The sequence below is a fragment of the Hippichthys cyanospilos genome, chromosome 5 (assembly GCF_059441005.1).
Source record: "Hippichthys cyanospilos isolate Australia breed blue-spotted pipefish chromosome 5, RoL_Hcya_1.0, whole genome shotgun sequence".
In the NCBI taxonomy this organism is placed as follows: Eukaryota; Metazoa; Chordata; class Actinopteri; order Syngnathiformes; family Syngnathidae; genus Hippichthys; species Hippichthys cyanospilos.
Window position 1 is genome coordinate 9,236,090 of NC_142373.1, and position 11,515 is coordinate 9,247,604.

General features: G+C 41.2%; 1 protein-coding gene across 1 annotated transcript in view; it reads right to left on the reverse strand.

Moving 5' to 3' along the window:
• The window catches only part of fign (fidgetin), a 58,840-nt gene extending 47,696 nt beyond the window's left edge, over positions 1 to 11,144 (reverse strand). The window contains exon 1 of the mRNA XM_088415908.1: positions 11,114 to 11,144. The gene's annotated coding sequence lies outside the window, so the exon portion shown is untranslated. The remainder of the gene's footprint in view (positions 1 to 11,113) is intronic.
• Between the last annotated feature and the right edge of the window lie 371 nt (positions 11,145 to 11,515).

Genomic DNA, 11,515 nt, shown 5'->3' on the forward strand with positions numbered 1-11,515 from the left:
ACAGCTTCATCAGTGAATAGCTGTCATCAATCGCGGGGCCGCGGCGATCGCCGCTGACAGCCGCGCGCCGGCGCCGGGCCCCAGGTGTGGCCAGGAGAGAGCGGACGGGCTCGGGAATGCGGGTCAATCAGCCAAGTCCGAGCCCATGTTATGGATCGCCACGTAAACCCGCCGCGTTACAAAGCAAGCGCCGAGCCTTCCTTTGTACGGCTGCCGGGCTCCTTCTTTGACAGAGGCGCGCGTTCGCTCTTAGATTTATTTCAATGCAGGGGCCGTTAGCGAGCCGGCGCGCTAAGGACGAGCGCCGGGCGTCTAGACAAGTCACGGCTCCGCATTGTCTTCCCCGGCGCTCCCAAATGAAATGTGCTGCATCCTTGTCTGCCTGGGTGCATAGACATGAAGAGGTACTAAAACGGCGACCTTGCGCAGCGCCATTCTGAATATGTTACGGCCCCCGCTTTCCTTGAACTGTCACAACTTTAAATCGACCACTTCTAATGGTTTCATACACTGCGCGCTCATCTTCATGCAGGACGGCCCACCTGCTCTTAGCCTTGGAGGAATGCTATATTAACGCGCTGTACACACTTCCAAACGCTCTCGAAAAAGGAAGACAAATAGCCAAAATAATTGCCGCAAATATCTTCTATCCATATGGCCGGGAACCTTGTGGTGGGTGTGCTGGACGCCCTCCGTGTCAATGAGAAAAACTAAATGCGTTGAATTTCTGCCAGGGAACTACAGGTAAAAAAAAAAAACAACAACAAAAAAGAAAATATAGGACATATGCAGTCGAAAGGTAATTTGAATCCATTTAAAATCGACAGAAAGGCTTCCCTTGAAAACAATTGTGACTGAATTTTTTTAGGACTATTAGAGATCACGACAATAGGCGACTCAAGCCATATTTTGATACCGTTTGAAGACTTTTCATATCACAGCGGAAAAATTCAATTTGGTTGGAGTCTTATATGCCATGAATGTGCCAAAACTAATTGTGTTTTTCTCAAAATTTGGGATTTCAACTTGGCAACATTCAAATTGCTCTAAATGTGTCTTTTTGGGGGGGTTCTTTAACTTATAAATATTTTGTTGATTTATAGATTATTTCATTTTCAGAGACAAAAGCCTGATTTTGAGAAAATGCGTCTCACACACACGCACACATATAATTTAATACACTTATGTCTTTAATAAATCCTAATGTATTGAAACTGCAAGTGCGTCAAATTGAAACGAATCAAATCTTTCCATTTTGAAAATAATTGAGATCCATTTCAAATCTACCTTAGAACTAAGAGACACATTTACACCACCGACAAGATCATTAAAATGGCAACAAAATAAGTCTCGGCATCATCCCCTCTACCATAACAAATCAAATTGTAATCCCGCTGAGTTGAGCCGATTTGATTTGTTCCACTTTCAAACAGAAGAGGCCTTGAATTGTCGACGCGAAAATGTACATTTAAAAAAAGGGGGGCAATCCAACCTGTAAGTCGCTTTTCTATACGACAAAATAAGAGCATGGAAATAACTAAGCTGGCATTAAACTGGATTTCCATACCTTACTTCTTCACCATGACGAAGTTTTCAAGTAAACACATAAGATGACCTTCCCTATGACAAGAAAGCATTCTCCGTGCCTAACCTTTGTCAAACATCCACATAAAGACTCGCCGGTAAATCTGTGCGTTGATGTATAGAAGTTACACTCGGGGATAGCGGCGGTTTTGTCGACGCGCGAGCGAGTGACGTTTCCCTCGTTGTGGCCTTTCTGGGGGTCGCCGGCGTTTACGTCAAGCGCTTCTACTGGCTCCAATTAGAGTTAACTGCGGAAGCGTTTGTAGGAAGAGCTCACCAATGACAAGCAAGCCCGTTTTACGCATGTTTACAAATACAATGGATGGGATTAAGGAATAGTTTCTTCGCGGCCGCCGACAGATTTGCTGCACCCGTATTGGTAAAACGTTATTGGAACGCTTTGTAGGCGTGTCATTTGAAAGCCTTTATTCAAGATGCAAGGCAAACATTTTTTTCAGTCTTGAATACATTCAGTAGTCACAATATTGACACGCCTACGCACATTTGAATGAGAGCCAGCACAAGAGCTGAATCCAAAGAGATGCACTTACAGGGATAGTTAAAATGGCAGCAAAGAGTTCCACCAAGGTTGAAGCATGAACAAAAGCGACTTGTATTAACAGCTCACTTCCTGGTTCACGGAGGAGGAGGCAAATCGACGGGACCAAATCGTTTGGTTTTTTTAATTCAAGAGGTTCCATAGTGACTGATGGAAAAAAGGCAAAATTAGGTAGTGATTTGTATTTGTCTTACCCTTGTGCAGTATTTTCACATTTTTTGGGTCATTTTCTTCCAAATTATTCTCGCGGGATTGTAGTCTAGCACGTTTATATTCTTGTTTTTATTATTATAAATACCGACAGGACAAAAAATCCCACAGCCTGTAACCTAATCTATGGAATTGGGATTTTTTAAAACAAATTTTTCAAGTGTCCTAGATTTATAAACAAGTAATATATGCCAAGTTTCAAAAAAGGAAAATTTGTAGTGAAAGGCTTAATTTACTCCTGCTATTTGTGGGAAATATGTACTACAGGCATAAAATTGACACCTGTTGAAATTGTGTGAAAACATGCTATTTCATTCAGTATCGTTTTAAATATTAATCGTCCGATAAATCGGTCACCGTTATTTTTGTCGGCCTACAAAAACTAAACTTGGGCCATTTGTCGTCGTGAAAAGTAATTTTTTCCCATAATTAATTTGATAACTTGATTATTTTTGATGTGCAATTCATACCTTCAAAACAGTTTTCTACTTGCCGTCGACTGAAAATGACATCAGCGGTGTTCAAGTAATCATACGTGTTTCAAATCAAAGGGAAACCATTGAAAGAAGACAATAGGGAGTTGAAATTTCACCAAGATGGTGACAACATGTTCAACATGGCACGACCACTTAAGAGTGTGTCATTTTTTGGCTAAAATACTGCAAAATAAGATGTGGTATAAAATTATTCAAAAATTACCAAAATACTGCACAAAGTTTAACCCTTGTATAGTATTATTGTCCAAGCCGATGGTCTTTACGTTAAAGGCATTTTAAATGAAGGGAAAGCGTTGGAAGAAGACACTAGGGAGCTGAAATTTCACCCAGATGGTGACAATATTTGCAACATGGCACGACCACTTAAGTTATCACACTACCGCCAACCCTTGGATAAAATACAGTAAAAATGATGTGGAAGAAAATGACTTAAGCACTGCACAAGGGTACACAGGTTTTACCCACAACATAAGAGGAGGGTTAAAAATCGGCCAATTAAAGGGTAATCCGTATTTTTGTTTTTCAACTTCGGCCCACGAATTGAAAATCGCTCCGTCCCTCGAACAAAAATAACGACAAGTCCATCTATGACGGTTTGTGGCGTTACCTCACCTAATTAGCATGACAGTGAGGATTAATACAGCCACGGTTTTACCAGTGTACGGCTTCAGCAAAGAGAGGCTGTGTAAGCTGGCGGTTTTGTACATTTCTGCTGCCCTGTCGTTTTCTCTGCGGGGTGTCTCCTGGGAAAATCAGGGGAGGGGGGGGCGCTTGGGGAGTGGGGGAGGTTGTTCTGGCTGCAAACACACACGCACGGGCATCACATCACTAAAAGGCACGGCAATGTCGGCGCACTGATGCTGCTTATGTGTGATTAAGCATCTGCCTCCGAACAGCCCATACGTCTGATGACCCCGTTGGTGGGTATCTCTGAGGTGTTGTAGCACTCTCTCTCTCTCGCTCCCTCTCTCTCTCTCTCTCTCTCTCTCTCTCTCCTACAACCTTCACCCCCCACCATGCTTTTCCCTCCGCACCCTTCCCAGATGCCACGGACGACCGTCTCAACAAGAATCTCTCCCGTGTAAGAGGCGAGGCATTGCTTTGTGAGGCTGCCCGAAACTGACATTAATCCACTTTTTCTTCAATCGACTGACAAGTGCATGGGATGGGAGGTGTCACGCTTTGACAGTGCGGAGGGAAACTCGGGGCGCTGACAGGCCTGCTAAAGCGCCGCTGCTGCCTGTAACAGTCAGAGAAACACAAATTGGAGATCCAGGGGAGATGATCTGTAAAGAACGGACGCGGCTGTGGTGTTAAAGTACAGCCGACTCGGAAGGGAGGGGGAAATAGAAAGCAAAATCGTGGCCCCGTTTGGTGTGCTGTATTCGAACGGGCAACAGTCAAAAACTTTCTTGTCCGGTATTATTCAGCCAGGATTTCGCCCGTATTACATTGCTTAAAACCAATCGGCTAGTTGCCCGATATTTGTCAATTACTTTCACTTTTTACCACTATATACAAATAATATTGTTGTCGCTATTTAATATAACGTATTTTTCGGACTGTAAGCAGCAAAAAGTGAGAGAAAAAACAGCTTTCCTCACAAATAAACTGCAGGTCATAACATCAGGTATTTTCGCTGAAAGAATGTATGTGGGCATCTTTTTTAAACACTTTTTTTTTAATTGCCTGCTTACAGCAACTTCCTACCTTCAACAGACTGAACAAGCCTGCATGTTTAGCACCAACATATTTATAGAAAAGCTGCGGATAGATGGATATTTTCAACATAACACCGACAGTATATGCTGCGGAGTTACAGCAGTTCAAACGCTAAATCAATTCTTGCATACCGTCCTCTAGTGTCTCCCTTTATTTCATTGATTATTTTAGTGAACATTCAAAAACACTGCACATAAAGCACATGCACAATCATTCATAAATAATATATATATATTTGGTTTGATGAAATTACATAGTTTGGTGGATCGTTTTTAAGGTAAAATATACATGTATTTGGTTTGAATTGCCTTTATGTTTTTGTGTAAACTTCAACTCGGACTAATGGATTAATAGCTTAAAGTAAGCACACTTGGCGGCATATTTGAGTAGTTGTGCAAGAGTCCCAAATGTCTTCAAAGTAAGTTTCAACAAGTTACAGTTTTTTTCCCCTATTTAGTAGAGTCTGTCTACAGCATACATTTTCTTCTATTACGAGTTGTTGGTGAACATATTCCTTCTGATGCACTGTGTTCTTTTTTGTGATAATACAGCTTACAGCCTTGAAAAAAGATGTGAATGCTGCGACGCTTTAAACTCTTGAGCTGGAATACGTGCAAACATTTTTGCACAATTCAAACCATGCAATAAAGATGAGTATTGACTTTTGATCCGTTTGGTGATTTAACTGGATTTTTCGAATATAATATGGATTATACTCAGCCTTCGTCTGCGTTCCCAAAGTTTTATGATTAAGTTTTCAAAATAGGATTCTTGGAATGAAATGTATGAATGACTTTTTCGTTAATGAGGCTTGTTTCTGTCATTGCGGCAAAATTTCCAGGGTGAAGATTCCAAAACGCTCTGTTTCCGATTATCTATCGAAAGATGTGAGACGGAGGAGGTAATGTGCTGTGTAATCTGAGGCCACTCAGCTGTTTGTCAAGTGACTCGCTCGGCTTCAAACAAAAACTCTCCGTCTCTCTGACGTGCGCAGGAATGTTGAGTTTCAGCAGGAGCCCTCGGTATGCATCCGACCATGTGGGGACGATTGCTTTATTAAGAGGAATTTGACCAGGTCAGATGCAAAGATTAATTACATGCTCTAGCCGCGCAATTTTCTTTCGACGAGCACATTATGCGGCGACGTAACTCAATTTTTCACAACACCTGCACGGCTGCTGGGCTGTAATAATGCGCGAGTCCCGGTCTGTTAGGACCCAGTCGTTTACTTGATTACTTTAAAAGCCGTCATTCGATTAGACACTCGCGGGCCATGACATTGGGCACACTGCTTTTTTTAATCTAATACATTATGTAAACACATGTGTACATTAAAAAATCATGAGTTTCCAATAACGTGAGTATGAGTACAAATCCTGCACAAGTTGCTAAATACATACACGTCGCACTACATGATATCATTCTCATATGCATATAGTTTCTTCCACGTCATCTACTCCATAATATGCTCAGCATGTACATCTATTCAGTTATTAGTGGTTCATCATTACAGCTTTTATTGCTCTATGACTGATAAGATTTGTTTTATTGCTCTATGACTGTTTAGTTTTGTTTGATTGCCTACTTTATTATTTGCTCGATTGTGGAACGTAGTCTGCTCGGGGAAGTGAACAGAATACACATTTCATTTTCTAGTACTACTATGCATAGGGCAATAAAACACTTGAACCTTGACTAAATAATCCAACAAGTTGGGCTAACCCTTTTTTGACACTTTGACTTAGTTTTTGTTCCTATGGTGTATTTTTTTGCTTCAAGCGTATCTTCTGAATTGTCACACGTGATGAATCGAATCAAACCGTACAATCCAGCATTCCAATTGTTTTCCGGCGTGGCGTTATCCTCCACGCCCCGTGGGACGCCAAGATGGTCGCTCGCCGCACAAAGACTAACTCTACGCCGACGGGCAGAATCGGTTGAGTCATTTGTAGCCTTCGCTTATCTAATGGCCGGGCGACGGCAGATGCCTTCGTCTCGCATTAAAGTCACCCTATGAGGACGGGTGGCCGGCGAAAGGAGACTACAGTAAAAGCGACAATGGCGGCTCGTTTTGTTTGGTTTTTTTCCCTCCCCAACATTTATAGCGCCCAGCAGGTGTCAGCCACAGCAGTCGCTCTGCCCCCAATGACACCCCATGGCTGGCCATCTCTGACGCATGAAAGAAAAGCGAGGAGAAGGATGGGGCAGGGCGGGGGGTGTTAGCTGCCGCCTGGGATTAGGTACCTGAGTCTAATCTTGAGGGGCAGTGGGCTCCAGTGGCGGTAAAGTGTTTTGTGGGGGAATTTCTCGCCGTCTCCACCAGCTGATTATTTCCAGATTTTACTTCCGCCTGAGCGGAGATGAGACGGGCGGCGTTTTGCCAGGCGCGGTTGAGAGTTACACTCAGATGAGTTGCGAGCAGGCGTTGGCGCTAGCCGTTCTCGCAATGTTAGCATCTCGCGTTTGAAAGTCTTGGGAGGGTAAATGCGGTAAAGAAGAAGAAGAAGAGAGAAAAAAAAAAAAAACAAAGGCATTCAGCTGTGGGTACCTTCCCCCTTCCACCCGTGTCAGCACTGCTCTGTCTACTCTTGCTCATTAACCTTGCTTGTTCTTCCACTTCATAGAACTGCTAATATGCCCACCACCCCCAACGCTTAGAAGTCTCGGGAATCCTTTGAATGAGGGTAATACATGCAGGCATTGAAATACCGGGGAGCTATTTGCCTCCGCCACGAAATCACCTACATATGAACCTACGCTCCACAAGCGCTTGGTTTGGTACACCTACACGAGAGTTGTGTAAATGCATCTCTGCGCCGACTTTTGTCTTTCTTCCAGCGAAAATAATAACAATGACAAATGTAAGCGCCGGTTCAAGTGAGTTTATTCCTGGATTGATTTAAAAAAAAGTGAGAAATTAACGTATTTAACTAACATTTGGGAGGGAGCTGATTGTGGGTGCTGGGGGCAGCGCAATTATAACAAGTTTGATTAAAATGATGGCGCGTGATTAATGGTGAAATATAACAGTATTAAAGGGATAGTGAACTTATTTTTCAACAGTAAAAAGTTTGTGTTTTCTCTTTGATTACCGTATTTGATGACTAAATTATTTTTGAAGAACTCATGGGGCTTTAAAAACATATTTTTCCACTTGCTGTCGACAACAACCAATCAAGGCCAACTTGCTTTCCCCGTTAGGTGAACCTTGCGCACATGAGATGCCATTTTCAGATCGATAGTAAGTGGCAAAATGAATTGTACAAAAGAAATAATTTAGTCATCAAATTAGTTATAGTCAAAATAATATATATATATATATATATATATATATATATATATATATATATATATATATATATATATTTTTTTTTTTTTTTTTTTTTTTTTTTTTTTTTAACTGCTGAAAAGTACATATTAAAGGACTCCTAAACCTTAGAGAAGATGTCAAGCCAATTTTTTTCTTGATATTAATTTGCTCCATGTGGCCAAAATAGTCATATTCTGATCCAAATTTACTTTGTAGAAAATGAATTAATCAACAAAATGCATCTGTTGTTGTCAGTCTCAGGGGTCAAGGATTTTGCCACTTTCTGTCGACTGAAAATGACATCACAGTTGCTGTAACAAGCAATCGTGGCTCATCCGTTTTCTGAGTTTGGACATGAGACGTTTGCTCAACTTGCGAATGTCACGTGAGCAAATTCAGAAAACAGCCGAGCCCTGATTGGTTGTTACCCGAGCAACAGGGATGTCGTTTTCAGTCAAAGGCGGATTTTTTTTTCTTAATACAGCCGTTTAAAGTTATGACGTTGGTTTTGGAAAAAGAAGCCTTTTTTTGTCAGTGACATCTAAATTAGCCAAATTATTAGCATTACAGTAATTTGTCTTGACACTTCACCAACCTTTGAACCACATGTGGTCTCACCTGCCTGTCCTCCAATTTGTTGTCATTCTAATCCAAGCCCATCAGCCATTGAAGCTTAAATTAATTTTCAGCAAAGTCTAAATATCAATTTAGTGAGTTCTAGACTGACACAGACCTTTAATTAGTGTTTTTTTTAAATGACTTAATCACATTTTGAGCAACAGTGTTCAAGATGTGGAAATATGCAATACCGATAGCTGCTTGCGGGGGCTATTAACTGTAACCATGACAACCAAGGAAAGGTCCTATAATTTTATTAAACCTGCAATATTAACGCTGCAATCCCTCACAGCCTAACAAAGGACATACTGTTTTGTATTGTAAATCATGCTAACTTTAACCAACCCACATTTGCGTCTGGTAAATGACTTTGTTACCTCCCTTTGGGAATGGGGGCTTAAAGTAGATTGTATATTCAGTAAGATGTCTTGGGCTATATTTTAATCATTTGCCGAAGACGTGCTTTTACTAAGAAGGCGCATTTCAGGGGAGGGTCAGTTTATTTTAAGATCGTGTCGTCACGGTTAGTAGACTCGGAAGGATGGCGATCTATAATTCTGCAAAACACTGGACCGAGGTCTCAAATTAGTTACAATACGTATGATGAAAAAATATATATATACATTTGTAGTTGCAAAAGTGTACACACGCTCTTACAACAGTATGTCGCTGTGTATTCTATAAATTAAAGTGGACCCCTGCCATACATCATAGTAAATACTACTTATACATATAATTGTATAGAATTAAATAACATAAAAAATATATGAGGGAAAAATACATTTCTTCTTATTTCTTGATTATTTCCAGCTTTGTTTCCATAGTAATCATCTTCTTACTTCTCCCTTTAACATCACTAGCAATCTTGGGACACATGCTAACCAATTCAAGTTAGGGTTGAGCACTAAAATGCACGATAAATACGATATTGTAAGCACCTACATGAGATCGACTCTTATATCGTATGGGCATCTTAGTGACACCGTGACGCCGACCAATAGCAGACCAGCATCTTAGTGACGCCGACCAATAGCAGACCAGTATTTTAGTGACGTATGATGTGACGTATGAGCGTGGTGCGACTCGCACAGTCATACACTGACCGCCAAGTTTGAATGTTGTCATTGTTGTTGATGCCATAAAACGGTAAAAATGCCGTAAAAAGGAGGCGAAAAAACGTAGTACTCCGCATAGTGCTGACGTAAGATTGGGACACTGTAACCCAGGGGTCCACTGTAGTCACAAAATCTGTCTTATGTCAGAAATTATAGATATATTCTAATTATCAATCATTATTATTCTAATTATATATTCTACCTTTAAAAAAAAGTGCAAAAATGGATAAAGTTACAGCAGTTGAAATGTTGCCAAGTCCAAATCACTAGTTTTGAGAAAAACACGTGTTCAATCCTATCATCATTAAAGGCATTTCACATCAAAAGGAAAGCACTGAAAAAAGTAAGTAAGAAGCTGAAATTTCACCGATGTACACTTCAATTACAATTTGAACCAGTATTTTGGCCAAGGGACGACACACTCCCAGTAGCGTGATAACTAAGTGGTGCTTGTTATCACCGAATACTCAAAAGTTGAGTTCTCACACCGGTATCGGTCCGCTCAACGCGGCATCCCTAATTCTTCGTTAAAGTAACAAACTCGGCCGCGGTACTCGTGCCCAAGAGATAACGCAGACATCTTTATTTTGCAACATGCATCATTTCCAATAAGCAAAATTCGGGTCATTCACAGAGTACAAAGATTCTTGCTCGATGTTTCTATGGACATTGTTTAGTTCTGTCTCCACACAATGTGTGACCGTGGGTATTGTTCATAATGATTCGCTCACTGAAACACATACGGCTAACTGACTTGAGTGGGTGCTCAGACAAAAGAATCTAATTAGTGGGTGCAGAAAGACACAAGGGGAAAATCAGGATGACCCTACAATCATAGGACAAATACGCCTCCCGAAGCTTCAATTCTCCCCTTACTTAAGCATCAAGAGTATATCAAAGCTCTTTGTTGTCTCTATTCATGGCCATTTGATGGCACGTTGAACGCCGCGAAACCCTCGCCGCTCGCTCTAATGATGACAAAGGAGGCCAATGTGGCAGCCGGATCCAGGGGAATTTAACAAAATCCTCGTTTAAAGGTCTAATAATTAAGATATTGATTAATTAGTACTACATTGATTTACAGTCACACTTTATCAAACCATGACGCTCTAATTACAGCGCCATTATGCCACAGGCTGACCTATTCCTTTTTTTTTTTTTCGTCACATGTAATGAAAAAGCATTTCTTTAACAGCCTTTTAAATTTTTGACCTGTGAAATTTTAATGGGGACTACGGTGGGTGTTGAATGTGGATTGGCAGTAAAGTCATGGGTGGCTAATGTCTGTGAGGCTGGTTAAGTGGCTGTACACACAACCGGGGGCTGGAGAACCTCTCCACAGAGATTGCTCAGGATTGCTCTGCTTTGACAAATTGCAATCCAAAAAAATACATTTGGCGGTTATGACAAATCCTGCCTTTTGTAGTGTTTATGTTTCAAAGGGGCGACGGCGGTTAGCGGTGTAGATGCAAAGATGTTTTGAAAAATGCAAAGTTACCTCAAACATGGTGAGTGGTGGGTAGTTAATGAAGAGGTGTTGAACAGGAATTGAATATGAGGTTCCACTCCAGTGTCATAAAATGCCACTTGACGCACTCAGGAAAGCACATTTTCCTCCTGAAATTCCAATGGGGACATGAGAGCGGGGCAAAAAAAAAAAAAAAAAAACATCAACGCAGTTTCGCCTAAACATTCTGGGAATGTTGCACTTGCTCAGCTACAGTAAATATCACAGAGGGGCATTTTCCTCCTGCTGTCTGCAGACAAAAACAAAGGCTGGATTCTGTTTCTTCGACATGGTGAACAAATGCAATAACACCTCGCATACATATGGACTAATCAATAATTGGCATGAACACGAGTCGATGAAAAGGGCCGATATTAATCTCTCAGGTCAGAA